Below are 18,421 nucleotides of genomic sequence, written 5' to 3' on the forward strand. Positions count from 1 at the left end.
GCTAAAAACAGTTAAAACATTTGTTGTACCTTCCAACAGCGTTTCAATGCCAGACCTTCGTACACCATTTTCATATTTTGCAATCCTTTCCTTCTTTTACTCGATCGTTGCTGCCACTTTTTTCTACTTTACCTTCCCCTTATTCACAACTTTATTGGGACCTGTTTTTATGGGCAGTAAAAGGAAATAACACCAACATAATCTCAATAAAACGAGGCGTGGTCCCTCTCAATCGTGCGATTGACTGAACAGGAAGAAGAGATCTATCAGGCCATTTTTGACATCTATTGTTAAGGAGTAAATTTGAACCAGTGTTTTTTTTTTCTTCTCAGCAAAGCCCGGTGACCCACTGAAAACAGGTCCGCAACACCTTTTTGGGTCCCGACACACTGATCTATACTCGCGCATTCTCATCACAAGAAAACCTATCCAGCACAGAGAGTGTGTGTGAGGGAGAGAGAGAGAGAGAGAGAGAGAGAGAGAGAGAGAGAGAGAGAGAGAGAGAGAGAGAGAGAGAGAGAGAGAGAGAGAGAGATAAAAGTGCTCTCAAGCGCCCACACATTCATATGCATGGGCAACTGACAGACAAAGCAAGAAATGAACCGTATATTTCAATGTACTCTGCTATAGAGTGATGCCTTGCTACTTGGACGCACGAATACAAAATCAATATGTGTGTTTTTTGTGTTTTTTCCGGATTAGTAATTCATCGTTGAATTAATGAAAAACGAACTAATACATAAAAGTGTAGCTGTAGCGAGCAGAGACGGGAGTCGTAGGCGGAGTGTCAAAAGAAGGTGCCAACGAAAGCTGCTTTAATGACATTTAAACTTGCAATAACAAAACAAAACAAGAGAGCGGCTCGAGCCGGCCGAATTAAGAGTCCCCCTAGGAACTCGCTAACTAAACAATGGTTCCGTGGGTGAATTATGTAAAACCCACTACACAAGCCCCCCCAGAATTCACCCATAGTCAAAGTCTCTGTGCCTGGTTGGGACGCTGACCCGGCCACTGCGGGTACAAGGAGCTGGACCAGCGGGTGGGGTGAGAGCTTGTGGACTCAGTTTGAGAGCCCACAGGTGCTGGGGGCGGAGGGTCAGAGTGGGTACCCACGGGGCCGGAGGGTCGTGTCGCAGGAGGACGGCCGCGCCGTGGGGCTTGGGCCAGTTCCAATGGCTTGGACATATCCATGTGGGCAGGCTTAACCCTGTCCACGGAGACAGTCTCTGGCCTACCACCAATGTCCACGACCATGGTCTTGTCACCATGCTGCAGGACCTTAAACGGTCCATCATAAGGAGGGCGCAATCGTCCGCGGTGGGCATCGTGGCGAATGAAAACAAAACCAGCCGAGCGCAGGTTGGAGGGAACCCGTGAAACTGGCCTGCCGTGTCGCGATGTGGGGATAGGCACAAACGCTCCTGCAGTGCCCTGCAAGATGGACTTCTCCCTGGATGCAGCCCAGGGTGTCGTTGGGTCTGGGATGAAATCACCTGGCACCCGCAGCACTTGACCGTAAACCAACTCAGCTGAAGAGCACTGAAGGTCCTCTTTGGGAGCGGTCCTCAGTCCCAGCATGACCCAGGGTAGCTTATCGACCCAGTCCCCATCGGTCAGGCTGGCGCGCAGGGCCGCTTTCATCGAGCGGTGGAACCGCTCGCACAACCCGTTAGCCTGGGGGTGGTAGGCAGTGGTGCGGTGAAGTTTGACTCCCAGGCTCTCGGCAACCGTGTTCCACACCTCGGAGGTGAACTGTGCGCCCCTGTCAGATGAGAGGTCTGCAGGGGGTCCAAAACGGGCGACCCATGTGCCGATGAACGCCCGGGCCACATCGACAGCTGAGGTGGAAGTCAGCGGAACTGCTTCAGGCCAACGGGTCGTCCTGTCCACCATCGTCAGGAGGTAAGTGAAACCGTGTGAAGGGGGCAGTGGGCCCACCAGGTCAATGTTAACGTGGTCAAACTTCCGTTCGGGGATGGCGAATGGTACCAATGGGGCCTTGATGTGACGGTGCACTTTGGCGCGTTGACATGCCACGCATGAGTCGACCCAGTCCCGGACGTCCTTTCTCATCCCTTTCCACACAAACTTCTGGGCCACTAGCTTAATGGATGCTTTCCTGCCAGGATGAGACAGGCCGTGTATTGCCTCAAAAACAGCCCGACGCCAGCCAGCAGGGACAAGCGGCCTAGGCCAACCCATTGAGAGGTCACAACAAAGCTTGGCCCCTGAGTCTCCGACCGCAACCTCCTCCAGCCGCAAACCAGTGTCTGAGCTCTTGAGCGTTTGGATGCCGTTATCAGAAGCCTGGTCCACACTCATACTGGAATAATCAAGCCCCAATTGCACAGCGCTGGACAGGCAATCCGCAACCACGTTGGACTTCCCAGCAATGTGCCTGATGTCAGTCGTGTATTCCGATATGAATGACAGCTGGCGCTGCTGGCGGGCGGACCACGGTTCGGACGTCTTGGACATGGAGAACGTAAGAGGCTTATGATCAACAAAGACGATGAACTCACGGCCCTCCAAGATGAAACGGAAGTGGCGAATCGCCAACCAGATGGCAAGTAGTTCTCTGTCGAGTGCACTGTATTTACGTTCTCTGGGGACCAGCTGGCGACTAAAAAAGGCGAGTGGCTGCCAAGCATTGTCAACCCACTGCTCGAACACGGCACCCACTGCTAGGTCTGATGCGTCTGTAGTCAGTGCGACTGGGGCTCCGGGGGTTGGGTGAGCCAGCATGGCTGCCCGGCACAGCGCGGTTTTTGTGTCCTCGAATGCCTTGGTCCTCTCAGCGGTCCATTCAACAGCTTGATTGGGTGACCTACCCTTGAGGGCCTCGTAGAGTGGGCGCATGACATCAGCGGCTCGGCGAATAAACCTATGGTAGAATGTCACCATGCCGAGAAACTCCCTGAGGCCCCGTGCTGTTGGCGGCTGAGGAAAGGTGGAGACGGCCTCTACCTTAGACGGTAGGGGGGAAGCCCCATCCTTGGTGATGAGATGCCCGAGGAAGTGGATGGAGGGTACGCCAAAAACACATTTCGCGGGATTTATAATCAGGCCATGCTGACTGAGCTTGGTGAAGAGGTCTCTGAGGTGCTCCAAGTGTTCCTCTTCTGAGGAACTGGCAACAAGGACGTCGTCCAGGTAGACGAACACAAAAGGCATGTCCCTGAGCACTGAATCCATCAGCCTTTGGAAGGACTGAGCGGCATTTTTCAGTCCGAACGGCATCCTGAGAAATTTGAACAACCCAAATGGAGTTATCACGGCCGTCTTCGGTATATCTGAGGGATGCACTGGCAGTTGGTGGTATCCCCGCACTAGGTCCACCTTGGAAAAGAGAAGTTTGCCCGCCAGGTGTGCAGAGAAGTCTTGAATGTGCGGGACTGGGTAACGGTCGGGCGTGGTAGCCTCGTTAAGGCGGCGATAGTCCCCGCATGGGCGCCAGCCACCGCCTGGTTTTGGGACCATGTGTAGTGGAGAGGCCCAGGGGCTGTCTGATCGGCGAATGATGCCGAGACGTTCCATGTTAGCAAATTCGGATTTAGCAGCTGCCAGTCTTTCTGGATTGAGTCGTCGGGCCCTGGCATGAACAGGGGGGCCCTTGGTTTCAATGTGGTGCTCAACCCCATGTCTGGTCGTGGAGGCTAAGAAGGTGGGCTTCGCCAGACTGTGGAACTCAGCGAGGAGCCGGTGGTAAATATCACCGTCCAAGAGAGAGCTGGACAGACCCTCAAAAATCCCTTTGTCGCGGACACACGCGAGAGAGGAGAAATTCAATGCGTCAACAAGGCGGCCATTTTTCACATCGACGAGTAATCCATTGGCACACAGAAAATCTGCACCGAGAAGAGGAAAAGCAATATCCGCAGTGACAAAGTCCCATGTAAACTGCTGACCCCCAAAACACACGTCCACTGTCCGTGTCCCGTATGTGCGGATGGGGGTGTCATTGGCAGAAGTTAATGGAGGTCCATGTGTTCCCCCCCCCACATCGTCCACAGTGGCAGGGAGGACGCTCCTCTGGGCGCCGGTGTCACACAAGAACTTTTGGCCGGAGATGGCGTCCCAGATGAACAGTAGCCGGTTTCTTGCGCCTGCACTCACGGCCGCTACAGAGTGCAGGCCTTGAAGTTTCCCGTCGCGTTGGAGGTGCAAGGGGGACGGCACTTCTTGGCCCTGGGCCCAAAACGTGCATGGTAGTAACACAGACCTGACACATTCTGATCGTCAGTGGCCGTGCGTGCCTTGCTGGCTGGGGGCGTCGCACTTGATGGTGTGTAGGTGCATGTAGGGGCCAGCACCTCATGTGTGTATCTATGTGTGGCCAGGAAAAACCGGTCCGCTTCCTCTGCCGGATCTGTAATGGTTGTATTCGCAAGCGCCGTCTGGACATGCGGCGGCATGTGACGCAGAAAAAGTTCAGTGAAAAGAAAATTTGGCTCTTCGGTGCCAAGCAAGTTTAACATCATTTCCATGTGATCCGATGGCTTACTGTCTCCTAAGCCCTGAATAGCAAGGAGGCGTCGAGCACGCTCAGAACACGACAGTTCAAAGATTCTGAGGAGATATGCCTTCAGTCCCTTATATTTATCCAGTTCAGGAGGGGATGTGATGAAACTCACCGCTCTGGCTGCAGTTGAGCTCCCCAGAGCAGACACCACGTGGTAATAGCGAGAGTCATCATCAGTGATTCCGCGCAGGGCGAATTGAGCCTCTGCTTGTGCGAACCATGTTAACGCCGATGACTCCCAAACTCGGGGAGCTTGAGAACGGGCGCGTATGCCATGTCGGTATGCTCAGTATTATGCACGGCCTCGGAAACTTCCACGAGACTAATGTCGGGGTCACCAATGTAGCGAGCAGAGACGGGAGTCGTAGGCGGAGTGTCAAAAGAAGGTGCCAACGAAAGCTGCTTTAATGACATTTAAACTTGCAATAACAAAACAAAACAAGAGAGCGGCTCGAGCCGGCCGAATTAAGAGTCCCCCTAGGAACTCGCTAACTAAACAATGGTTCCGTGGGTGAATTATGTAAAACCCACTACATAGCTACCGAATTTAAAAGACTGATTTTTTTTAGAGTGACAATTGGCGTCGTCTTTTGGTAATCATAGAAACCATTTCCTTCTGAACACAGATAAAAACACTATATCTGCCCTTTATTGTGGTTGGCTAGCTAATTTCTGGTTTGGGCTTTAGCATACATACTCATGTGCGTAGCAGGTTTATGTCAATATATGAATTACAAATATGCTGATTTGATTGATGTACCCCTTTTTGTTTTGGATTGTAATCACAAGATAATTTATTTGAATGTTTATTTGAACAAACGAAAGTTACAAAGGGGGAGGGGGATGAGATAATCAAAGAATAAATTAACTCGCAAGTATATCTTTAAGATAATGTATGACAATTTTTCGGACTTGTATATTCTGGCTCTTGTCATCATTGCAGCCAGTGTTAAGCTCCTTGTGTTACGGGTGCAAGTATGTGCATGTCTTAAAAACGCTTGAATAACCTTTTCTGTTTTCAACTTTTTGGGGGTTAGGGTTGGCTTTTGTACTCTACTGGAAGCATAAAGTGACTCTCAAACTACACTCTCCTTTCCGCCATTCCATGGCCCGAACAGCTTTGCTAAAAGTCAGATAAAACAACTCAGGCGCAGTAGATATTTTTCAAAGAGCCCTTTGAATTCAATTGGGCATTGTTAACATATACCTAATAGAAAAAAATGTTCTACTTTCAACATTTTAAGGACCCCCTCAAACTACGCACTACACCTTTAATTAAAAAATTCACTAAAAACTATGATATGATCATAGAGTATTTTCACAAAAAACGGTCAACAAAGTACCGTCTTGTGCGACAGACTACATTATTTGCAATATGTGTGTAATGTTACAAAAGACACTTTATTTCGTATACCGTGTTCCAAGTAATGCTCACAGACTTTGTGTGAATTTTTTGAAGTAGTAGTATCGATATCTCCTATCGGTATTGGTGCTTACTCCACAGTTGATCATTATTGTCTGAGAAAATAATGCATAACCCAACCTAATAACTATCCTGCAATAGCGATTGTGTTTACATGTAGTCGATAACTGAAAAAAAAAACGATTTGGTTTGGTAATGCATACTTTCTGTGGAACACAAATAGGAAAACAACTTAAATGACACAGCAAAGTATTATGTTCTATGTGTTTGTGATTGAGGGTTCATTCATATCTATACTGTTTATTGTTTGACTTCATTAGCCACCATAACGCTCGATATTTTGGACTAAAGAATTTGTTTTGACCATTTTAAATTGCCACTCCCTGAAACAGTCTACTTTAAAAACATTTATTTCATCCAGTCATTTTTCCAATTCTTATTCAGTCTTTGTGGCAAAGATGGCTTTGCTTTTATCTGTGTCTTAATCTTTGCGGAATGTATACAGAAGCACACATGGAATCCTTCAAGCTAAATTGAGAACGGGGAAAGTGATGGTTGCAATTCTCTGGCTGAGGGGAAAAACTTTCGAATCTCAAAGTGGGCAATTGCACTTGCGGTTTTTCTGAAATAGGAGCGTATAAAATGCCTAAATTGGTGATATGATCTCATTTGGCGGTGATCTCACCATTTTAAAAGATATCTGGAAAATATGCCTGCAAGAAGCTGATCAGTATCCGTTTTTCCCATGACAATACAGAACTTTGTGTCGGCATGTCTTGCCTTTTTGGAGACAAAAAATACAGTGGTCCCTCGCTATTTCACTGTGGTTACTGCTGGTTAAATGCTTGGCTGATTTTGAATTGACTTGAATTGTCTTGTGCATCGTGCATTTAGTTTAGCAGACAGCAGACAGAAAATGCTATCATGGGGGAGAAGGGCTGTGTGTTTGTTGGGTGGGCGAGGCAGGCTGTTTGTGCAACTGTGGAAGACTGGTGTATGCTTTCAGCCAAAAGCCAGTGTGGGCGCACAAGTCAATAGGTCCACCCAAAACTAACGGTGGCATCGCGCTTTGAGCGGCTCATTACAACAAATATATCAATTAAACCATACTCCGAGGGAGGTCAGAAGAGCACAAAGAAATGGTGATCCCCGGTGGGGGCTACATGGATTATTATCGGGTTGAGGCAGCGTTGGGAGAGAATGTCTTTGCAAGGCTACAAGTCCGGCCTACTGCTGCAGCCAGGCTACATAACAACTGTCACAAGCTGCAACTGCCAAACCTGTATCTCAACAACGCCAAATACATCCCCCATGAAACGGATGCCCTGGTGCTGCAAATAGAAAGAAAACTTTAAATTTGCGGCAGTTGTGTTTTAATTACTGCAGAGACCTGGCTCATTCCGAGGATAACTCGCATGCTCAAAAATCCAAGGGTCCCAACAGAGATCTATGGGTCCCCAGAAATTAGTGTTATCGAGGTTGAAATTGTAAATTGGCGACAAATATATAATATAAATCTATACATTCATTCAGTTTTAATCATCACAATTTGTTGGTAATACAGTCGTTCGCTTCAACACACGTGTTTTCCTAGCCTCTCGTGTTTTCCTAGCGATCTTCCGAAGAATTTCCGTTTTTTCGTGCCGGAATTATTGCCTTTGTTATCACTTTTCGCATTATGTTTCAACTTATTACTGACACTAAAGAAATTACCAATTTTGTGTTGATTTTCACCTTAAATCGAAGACAACCACCACAACAATGACGTAATTGAAGCAACGAGATCTCGTTTGCCGAGATTGGCCTGCAGACGAAAACACGAACCGTGAGACCAAAACAACTATGGCGGATCTGCCTGACAAAAAGTTTGGAGTGCGGTAAATCTTTGTTAAGAATAAAAGTAATTGGGTAATAATGACAATTTTGTGTCGAAAAAGTTGCGACGCGGGGACGCACGTTGATTTGACACTATGCGTCCCCAGCAAAAATGATGCAACAAGGACGGGGGACGCGGGCAAACGAGAACACTGCTATCTTGCAGCTAGCCAGCCGCTCTCTCGCTTTCTTACAATGAAAGGAGAAGCCCTCTAATTTTGTTGTACTTTTGCATAATGACAATAAAGAGCACTTATTTAACTGCATTTCTGTATTTCTTTTGTAGATCTATAGTTGTTATTTTGTTACAGTTGTATACTGAGTAGGGAAGGGCTTCATCTCGAGGTAAATTTGATCCATATGGGGTATTATGAAGGTGTGACACTATTTTGCAGATTTTTACTTTTCGCGAGGGTCCTGTTTCCGATAAACGCGAGATTACAGTATGCTGGGAGATTACAATAAATTAATGTGACTAATGAGCAGGATGACTTTTTAAGATTTTTATCCCAACCATAATCTGCAACGCCTCTGTGCTTGTAGTACATTGCACCAGACTCTGAGTTAACTATACTGCTTGTTCATTTTCCACATATGATGTTGAACTGCTCTATTACTGTTTTGCGTTTGTTTGGGGTGGGATTTTAGTTTATCATTGTATGGAAAATCTTTGAAAAGTCAATAAAAACTGCCTTTTGAAACTTGGAAAAATTGAGTGCCCCCCCACTTAACTAGTGAACGTATAATATTTTATAATTACTTAAATGTCCATGTGTTCAGGAAATTGACACTAAACCATGCATTTTTCTTTTTTTTGTCCTCAATCAATCATCACACTTGTTCTTGCTTTTTGTCCAAACACTGCATTGGATTTGACATCGGAAAATTCATTCCCAAAGGCTGCGATCATCTGATTTTTGTATGCAATATTTACCACATGGCAAAGCCCTTTACTTGTAACCACACCACAGATGAACCATTGGTAATTTGCCAAGACAGTCAGCAGAATAGTAACGAAGGCAACTGGGAATCTCGATTGGATACTTTTCTCTAACAAAAGTAAACTATTTTTTTTCCAGAGTAAGCAAAAAAGCTGTGTTTTGTACATTATGGTGTGCAATATCTGTTCTTTTTGAGATCCAACACAAAAAAAACATGTGGCAAACACATTCTTCTGCTGGGGCTACTGATTGAGTAAAAGAAAAACATATTTAAAAGAGTATATATATTTTCGTCTTGTATCATAACTTAGATAAATGTACTATCACAAGAGCTGAGTACAAATGTCCATTCATGCTCCCTAACCCTGTTTTGTTAGTTGGAGAGACAAATAATGTGACCCTGATTTGTAAAATGCAAACACAAACACAAACAAAACCGCAAATTAAAACGTACGTAAAAATGCAGCACACTAAATAAGTAAAACGCCCACACAAACACAAAGCACGCACACACAAAACAAGTAAACAAGAAAAAGAAAACAAAGGCAAACCCTGCTGCATTCATTGAAGAGCTATTGCAAACAAAGACTACCAGCTAACAAGATGGACCTGACAACAAAAATCACAAACATTAACAAAAAATAAAAAAAACTAAACAGTATCTTTAAACATTCCATGTCAAAACTGAGATTACAATTTTCTGAATTGACCAGATGTGTTTTCATATCATTGGTTTGACGGTTTCTGAGATGGTGAATTTAAAAATGTAAATTACTTTTGGAACTGCCTTTATACTGTAGTATGTGGTTGGTTGGTTGGATCCCTTAACAATTTCCTTTAGTGTGTCTTGGGGCAAGTACAGGCTGGTGGCACCCATCCTTCTCCAGACCCAAATATGTTTTAACCTGGTTTTAAACCGGGGACATTATGCGTATTAGCTAAATGTGCTAACCACTGCATTACATGACATGTTAATGCATATAGATATGGGCGGCACTGCTGCTGAGTGGTTAGCGCATCCGCGGCACAGTTCTAAGATCATGGGCTAAAATCCAGCTACCTTCCTTCCTGTGCGTGGTGTGCATGTTCTCCACATGCTTGCGTTGGCTTCCCTTGGGCGATCGGGCTTTCTCCCCCATTCTAAGAACTTGCATGTCAGGTTAATTGGCCTGTCCAAATTTGTCCCGAGGTGTGAATGAGCGAGTGCGTTGTCCGTCTCTGTGTGGCCTGCGACTGGCTGGCCACCAGTTCAGGATTTCCCCTTCCCACTGCCCGAAGATAGCTAGGATGGGCTCCAGCACTCCTGCGACCCTACTGAGGATAATGGATGGAATGGATGGATATGTACTCTCACAACAAATTAGGCAGCAGGAAAAGGGGGCGGTGTGAAGAGTGATTTCCTGCTGTTGCCTGAAAATGGTAAAAGTAGTCAAGTCAAGTCAAGTCATTTTTATTTGTATAGCCCTAAATCACGAAGAGTCTCAAAGGGCTTCACAGATTGTTACACTATATTACACAAACTATTTTCAACCGACAAGAGGAGTAGGTTATTCGTATGCAATGGAGTAGAAGTGAGTTTTAAGTTTAGATTTAAACATTTCCACTGAGGTTGCAGATCGAATCTCAGGGGGAAGAGCATTCCACAGCACCGGTGCCCGAATGGAGAACGCTCTCGAACCAGCAGAAGACTTCTTTGCTCTCGGGATCATCAGAAGACCAGCACTCTCAGATCGTAGGCTTCGGACCGGGACATAGTGGCAGATCAGATCTGAAAGTAAGGAAAAGCCTGTTTCAAATGCAATTCAAACACCAACCCAAATGCCAAAAAAGAAAACAAAAAAGATTTTTAGTTTATTAGAGATTGAGGAATGAGCTGACTGAAGCTGCGCTTATGACCTTATGCCAGGAGATGGTGGCAGAGAGTAGCAGTATCTGAAGTTTCAGACATCACCCTTAAACTGCACAATCACCAACAAATGATAATGAACTGCTCAACAACACATATCATATCTCATTAATAGTGGAGTTCATTGTTTAAGGTGTTCGTAAAAAGTTGAAAGTTAAATATTTCTCCTTTCCGTATGTGTTAACAATAACCAACTAAGTATAAGACACCTTTATGCTTATTTTTCAAAGCACCTCTCTGCTTTTATCGTACCTTTAGCAGAGCTGTTTGGGGCAAAATACATTAGGTTAGAGGAATGGGGGGCTGGACAGTGACATTGTGCATTTCCTTGTTTTCTTTCTATTTGTTAGTGTAGAATGAAAATGGTGTAATTAAGAAGAATCATGCCAACCCAAACACCCAAAAAAAAAAAAGAAATGCAATAGCTAGTACGTGCATCATGAAAACCCTTACAGAGGTTGCAACGATGACACAATCCAGGAGATGGCGGGCGTGAGTAAAAAAAAGTTAAAATTCCATCCAGTGAATTTCATAATGTTGCCATGTCAAAGTATGGCTGTCTTCTATGTTTAACCTACTGGTTCGACAGCTGGCCCTCACACACACAAGCAGACAGTGTCGTAGTCTTACATGTTCCAAGGGGAAAATAAATCTTGATTGATTTTACAGTCTAGTGTCATCAAGAACTGCTGACCTCTGCAGAGACTCAGTTGGAGGTCACAGCCTCTTGGACATGATCGCTCACTCTGCAAGATAAAGAAGACTAGGGATCACTCCCGCTGAAACATGGAAAGAGTCTTGCTTCAAGGGGAGAGGTCACCGTGTATCAAGAGGACATGTTTTTCCTCAAGGGCAAACCGGTGTTCCTGGGGGCAATACCCTTAAATGCCATGCGGAGAGTGGTGCAAGATTTTTCATTGAACAACAGAAAGCAAGAGAAAACAACTAAAAAGTCTAAATACCACCATATTTTACCTTACATAACATCAGGGTACCACGCACAGTAGCAGACTATGCAGTCAAAACTGCAATAAAACTACTACACAAGCAAATGACAGACTTGTCCCTTTATGTTTAGAGTGCTCTTTAAAAATGTATAAATGAGAATTGTTTTTGAAACAACACTCCCATATGTCAGCATCTGCAATGAGGGTTGTATAAGACCCTAAAAACTCTTCTGATTCCCACCACGCTTGATGATTTTGAGGATCATGATTGCCGCCAGTTGGACAAACTTTCTGCAAGAGTGAGAATAAACAGAAACCGTACTTGCTGAATTATGGAAGGACTTGCAAAGTATCAGCAGTATGGCAAAAGAACAGAACATGCTGTTTTTCCAGGGGGGTTGGCAATGATAGTGGTCATGAGGAATGTCAGCATCTGTGTTTGGGATTTTTTTAAAGTGTTATGGCTCATTTTCCATGAGATGTGCTCACGTGGATCACACACGTATGTGTCCTCCCTCATAGACAGAATATAGCAAGATTTTCAAAAATGGAATGCATTTGGCTGGTTACGTTCATAGCTAAAATACTCTCTGAGTAACATTTTACAGCTGGGAGATCAACTTTGCAGTCAATAAAAAAAAAAGCTTTTCAAAAACAACAACGTTACTGATCAGAGCAGCGGACCCCTTCGTGGTGCTCGCGGGCATTTAACTGGTTCTAAAAATAGCACACATTTGAAAAATGATTTCCTGGGACGGGTGATTTTTAAACTGGCATTTTTGTGGTTGGTTAAGTGGTCTATTTAATTTTAATTCAAACAATTACAACCTGGTAATAACATAATATTAAAACAAAAACATAATAATAATGTGATAGGTTGTTGTTATACAAATGAATAGTAAAATGTCATCATTACTCATTGCACTCACCTGTGTCTGCTCGTTTGGCGCCAGCTGCTGCTAATTGCCTGATTGATTCCTCTCCTATTTATACCCAGTACTCCAGTCACTCCTTGTCAGTCTGTCAGCGAACCTCTGCATAAGCAAGGGAAGCACTTTGACTGTGGCTCCCGTCTGTCCCGTCTTCATCTGTATCCTACTCGTCTGTTTCTGATTTCCCGTTCGTCTCCGGCTATTGACCCCTTTTTGACCAAAGACCACGATCTGATCTCTCGCTCCGGCTATCGACCCGTTTTGCCCATTTGACCACGCTCCAATCTCCCGCCCCGGCAAATCCCTCACTTCCGCATTCTGATCATGCTCCCATCCCGTGACCTGCTTGCTCCCCCTGTCTGGCGTTTGTTTCCTCGACATCCCAATAGACTTTTGTGTGAAGCGTTGCATGTTTGGGTCTACCATTTGTTCTGGTTCCGACAGAAAAATGGTAGTCCTTTGGCTAATCAGTAATAAAAAAGTAGATCTCAGCTAGAAAGCATGCGAGTGGGTTTTTCATCAGTGAACTGTTAACCTGTTATCTTCATTCAAAAATTTGATGTTTTGGTTCATTCCTTTAACCATCCCTTCAATTTGCAAAACATAAGATGCATATCTCTGAACAATGCATACTTGGCACAAATGCATAAATCAATATATTGATATCGGTATAACTATGAAATGGGACATGGTGAACTTTGTTATGACTCTTTAGTTAACCCTGTGATCATTTTAAAGTGTAGTACACACTCAAAACAAGAAGAAAAGACATCTTGCATAGAGAACAGCAGAGCGAGCCCTCGGAAAAGAAATTACAAACTGTTCTAAAGTCCTTGCCTTGAGCCCCTTCTTTTTTATGAAATTTCTTAGGTTACAAAAGCAGATCTGCCCTAAAAGGTGTGGCGTAAAAGAAAAGCAAATTGTCCACTAGTGACAATGATGTAAGCAGTTCATTATTGTCAAAGCAACGAACAGCAGTGTACAATGATGGTCAAAATAACGAACTGACATCCTATCCAATCTGCCTTTGCAGGTGTCCAAAATCATTTAGTGTATTTTTATTCTATTTATTTATTTAGCCAGTATAAACCATAAACATGACATACACAAGAAATCATTTGACACACAAACTCTCTATAATGACAATATAATAGATTTAAAAGAATAAAAAGACTAGAGTAAAAAAGATATCATAGTGTAAAATACAAGGTAATTATATAGAATAGTTTAAAAAGAAAGAATATGCAAATAACAAGACTAGAGTAGAAGAGGTCGGAGGAACGCCGTTGGCATAATAATACTATACCGTTGGCCGTTAAAATACAATAAACGAATCACCCCTGGAAGGCCAGATTTCATCATTTTACACTATGGGAAATCTAGCTGCACAGTTCCATTCCTACACTTTTTGGGGGGCTGGAGAGGGATAGGCACCACCAGACTGCACTTGCCCAGAACACACTACAGGAAATGGTGCCCCTGTGACCCCAGTGGCTAAGGCATATACCCACCCATCCCATACTTATTCCCAAAAAACGGGAATATGTATACAAGTCAGCATTTTTTATTGTCTCTTATAAATAATTACCCCGTTTTCCTCCTTTAAACTTGATTTGAACAGCTTCCACAAATCCAAATATCTGATGACCGCACAACTCAATTTGAACTTGTAGGAGTCCCTACAATACTTACAGTACTACTACTACTAATAATAATTTTAACAATAATTAATAATAATAATAATATTGCATTTGATTAATGTGGTGCTTTACTGGAAACCCATAGATGCTTCACTGTGGGTGCATTCATCATTCACACTTTGGTGGTGGTAAGCTACAAACATAGCCCCAGCTGCCCCAGGGCAGACTGAAGGATCATGGCCTATAGGATCACGCCTTTCGCCCCTTCTGACCACCACCGATGATTTGCACGTTTCATGCACCAGTGTGAGTGGCTCAAGGCAAGCTGTGAGAAGTTTCTGGTCCGTGGACACAACCTACTCTAACCCGTGAGCCATGGCCACCACATAAAGATTAAATGGGACTCCTGTCTTCTAGTCCCTATACCATGTAAGTTGGCACGTCTCAGAACATCACCTGTAGACCCTTCAGGTGTGTTCGACAGGTTCTATCCAGTCAGTTTGTTCTACTGCTTTTGTGCTGTGTATCAGATTATTGTGTTTTGCCCATTTATGCCTCTCTTCGAAAGATCAAGAAACCAACCACTTAGGATCAAACTTAATGAGTAGAGGTTGAGTGCAGGTTTCTTCACCTTAAGTGTGGAGCTGAAAACAACCCAGAAATGCATTTGTTATGATGTATTTTGCCACATTCCCTTCATGTTGCAAACACAAATAATGACAATATTATGGAAATTGGATTACGTTAATGATTTCATTTTTCAAAAGGTAACTAGGAACTGTAACGGATTACACGTTTTAAGTTAAAAATAAAGGAGTACTACAGTAATATCCTGTATTCGGAAAAAGGGCGCATAAAATACAAAATCTAACTTACAGCAATGTCCGGATATTTTGACATCCCGAAAAGAAAATGTTCGTAAGTCGAATGGTCGTAAGTAGGGAAGCGTCTGTACCTCCTTGTCCTCGCACAACTGAAAATCTCTACCATTTACAAGCACATCAGCATGAAAGAATAGTCTTTCAATCTTTTCTTGGTCACCCATACAATACAAAAGGAAATTCAATAGAACTGATACTTCCCTAAAGACCTGATAAAAGATGTAATAGACCACAATTTGAACAAAAGTGGTATTTCCCCCAAAAAAAACAAAAGCGAGTATCTATCTTTTTGAACATTTTGGTTTCTTTCATGATTGTGAGGGAGTGGTCCATAGCAGGAAGATTATGCTGTCCCTTTTTCTCCACTGAATTTAGGGGGTTGTTTGCTGGTCTGGGATACAACAACAATACTTCAATGCCATTCTGATGGCTGTTGTAATATCAAAATTTGTCACTACATATATACCTGTTGACATAGCCATCCATTCAATTGTTATTCAGACTTTGCTTTGTTTCAGGTAGTAGTTTTAGTTTACAGTTAGGAAAAGTCTTTGAATTGTATTAACACTTACCAGACCCAGTCTAGACAAAAGGCTGGTGTGAAAAAGTGATTGTTTTTTTCCACCAGCTCTAAAGTTCTGTTTTTATCATAGCACGCCATCCTAGTATAAAAGTACATTTCAGCCAATTTTTCAGCCTTGTTCTGTCTGCACAGTGCCCAGATTATTCTGGATACAAACCTCAACCTCAAGACAAGGAACTGCTCAACTGCAGCACTTGTTTTACCCATCACAGGATGTTAAATTAAAACGTGGAGGAAGCGAAGTAATTCCTCTTCATGGTTCCATGACTTTAGATCTTTTTTTCTCTTTTATTTGTGTGCATGTGCATGTGTGTTTTAGTTCTCTTTAGTATAACTCTTCTCAGAAGTCACATCTTCCCCCTTGTAAAGTCTTAAATACATTAAATTACCAATAATGTTGAGTTCTTCAACCCTGGGCTCACTCAGAATGCTCTTTGTCAATTTCTCTCCAAAAGACAAACTTTTCAGCGGCTGAGATTTTGGGTTTTGTCACCATCCTGCACTCAGGTTCCTGTTTTCTGTAGGCTCTCTCTCCATCTCTCCCTCTGTCTCTTTCGCTCTCTCTCCTGTCTCATATGTCTCTTGACTTTACCTTATTTGGCCACTCACCTTAAGGTTCAAGTTTCCTCATCACAGCTGTGGTCACTTGTCTTGATTTCATCTTGTGTTTTCCCTTTTATCACAACTTGTCCTCTTCCCTTTATTAGTTCACCTTACCCTCGGTGCTTTGCTAGTTTGTTGTCTCCCTCCTAGTGTCCCAGGCACCCTTGTCCAAGCGCTTTGTTCTTTCACTGCACAGAGCTGCTTTTTTGTGTGGAGGGTTGTTACGTTATTCGAAGCATCTTGCAAAAAAGCATTTCAATTTCGTGGAAGCATGAAACTACAGCTGAATTTGGACCCCGAGGCAATTTTCTACCCAGCACTGCCCTATACAGATTAGGTTTGCATGAATCTGCTTCAAAGTATTAATCTTTTTCAAGTGCCACCTGATGAACTCCGAGATTGTTGCCTCCGCTGCTTGGGGTTACTTTAACACCAACCGCTTACCTGCCTATTAGATCATGATCGCTGCCTCTGGTGTTCTAGAATATACTGTTGTTTTACTACCTGACTTTCTAAGTACCGAAACCTACCTGTACAAAAGACAGCAAAAAAACAAAAAAAAATAATCTGTCAGCATTTTTCTTGGTTCTTTCCCCACTTGCAGTAAATTAGTGTTGCTTATCGTATGTAGCAGTCCACCAACAGCAACTTTCACATCCTATTTACACGGAAGGCAGAATGAAAAAAAAGGACATTTTGTAGCCGCTTTCATCCATCCAACATATTTGCCTTGGAGAGATTGCGTTCTTATTTGTGTCAACCTGTTAATTGAGTTCTTTTCTTTTTACTTGACATTTGTTCCATGCTTACTTTTTGGGATCATAACTGGTTGATTCTTTGTTAACACAAACGTCTGCGTTTGAATCATATAGGAAAGGATACAACATAACGTGTCGCAATATGAGCAAAAAATAAATGCAAGATCGAGAATAACATTTGCTGGTGTATCATAACAATATTACTGATCTACGATGACGTTGTCGTCTGCTACAAAGACGATAGGCGTCACAGCTGGAATTGTTCTGACAGAAAATAATTAGATCTGCAAAAATGTATGCGTTATTAAATTTAAAATTTAAAGTGGTCAAAAAAAAAAAAAAACACATAAAATGAAACATATTGGGTGATAGTTTTTTTGTTCCCGTAGGAATTTTGCAATGACGTGTCCTTTTTGGGGCGGCATGGCTGCTAGGTTGGCGCGCAGCTCCACAGCGCATAGGTCCAGGGGTTAATTCCACCTACCGCAACCTCGCCGTTCGGAGTTTGCAGGTTCCTCCCCGTACCTGCATGGGTTTTCTCCGGGCATTCAGGTTTCCTCCCACATGCCATAAAGGTTAATTGGCTGGTCCAAAAATTCTGTGTATAACAACAGGCGTGTATGAGTGAGTGCCCTGCGACTGGCATTCAGTTCAAGCTGTCCACTGCCCATTGCTTGAAGATGGCTGGAATGGGCTCCAACGCCCACACAACCCTTCTGAGGAAAAAGGGCGCAGAAAATGGATGGACGGATGGATGGTGTCTTTTGAGCTTCCTTTGGCGACTTTTTTGAATGCACACGCTTCATCTCCAATCTATGATACAGCAAACCCCTAGTATTGAATTATTACACTGTTACATTTAAACAACATTGTCATTTGTTTCACTTAAAACCTGACATTTCCTTTATTCTCAAACAATCGAACCTCATTAACACACACTTGCCTGCACACGCGGTCAGAGGAAATCCTACTGTGCGTCTCAGTGAGTTGTCCAATAGAAACACGCGCAGCTTCACTTTTGTTTGCATGGGGTGAAGGGGATACAAAAAGGGGAAACTAGGCGGGTTATTTAGCCCTCATCTTCCCTCCTCCCATTCTTCAAACCCGTGAAGATGCACACACAAAAAAAAATGTTTGACCCGCCCCCTTTTTTTATTCCCATGGATCGTGTTACTTGAGGCCCTCGGACATCTGGTACCCCGAGTAAATAGTGACATGTCGTTTGCAAACGAACCGGCTTTATGAGCCATCTCTTTCAAGTGAAACACGAAAACCGGCTCTTCATCGATAAGGAGTTGTGCCTTTTGTTACCAATTGATGGACATATAAAGGAGCTAATTTTATTGCGATTAAGCAGTTATTCAAAAAACTCATCTTCCGAATATTGCATGTATTGAAAACTGTTCTGTG

Source organism: Urocampus carinirostris, chromosome 7 (assembly GCF_059441175.1).
Source record: "Urocampus carinirostris isolate Australia breed hairy pipefish chromosome 7, RoL_Ucar_1.0, whole genome shotgun sequence".
In the NCBI taxonomy this organism is placed as follows: Eukaryota; Metazoa; Chordata; class Actinopteri; order Syngnathiformes; family Syngnathidae; genus Urocampus; species Urocampus carinirostris.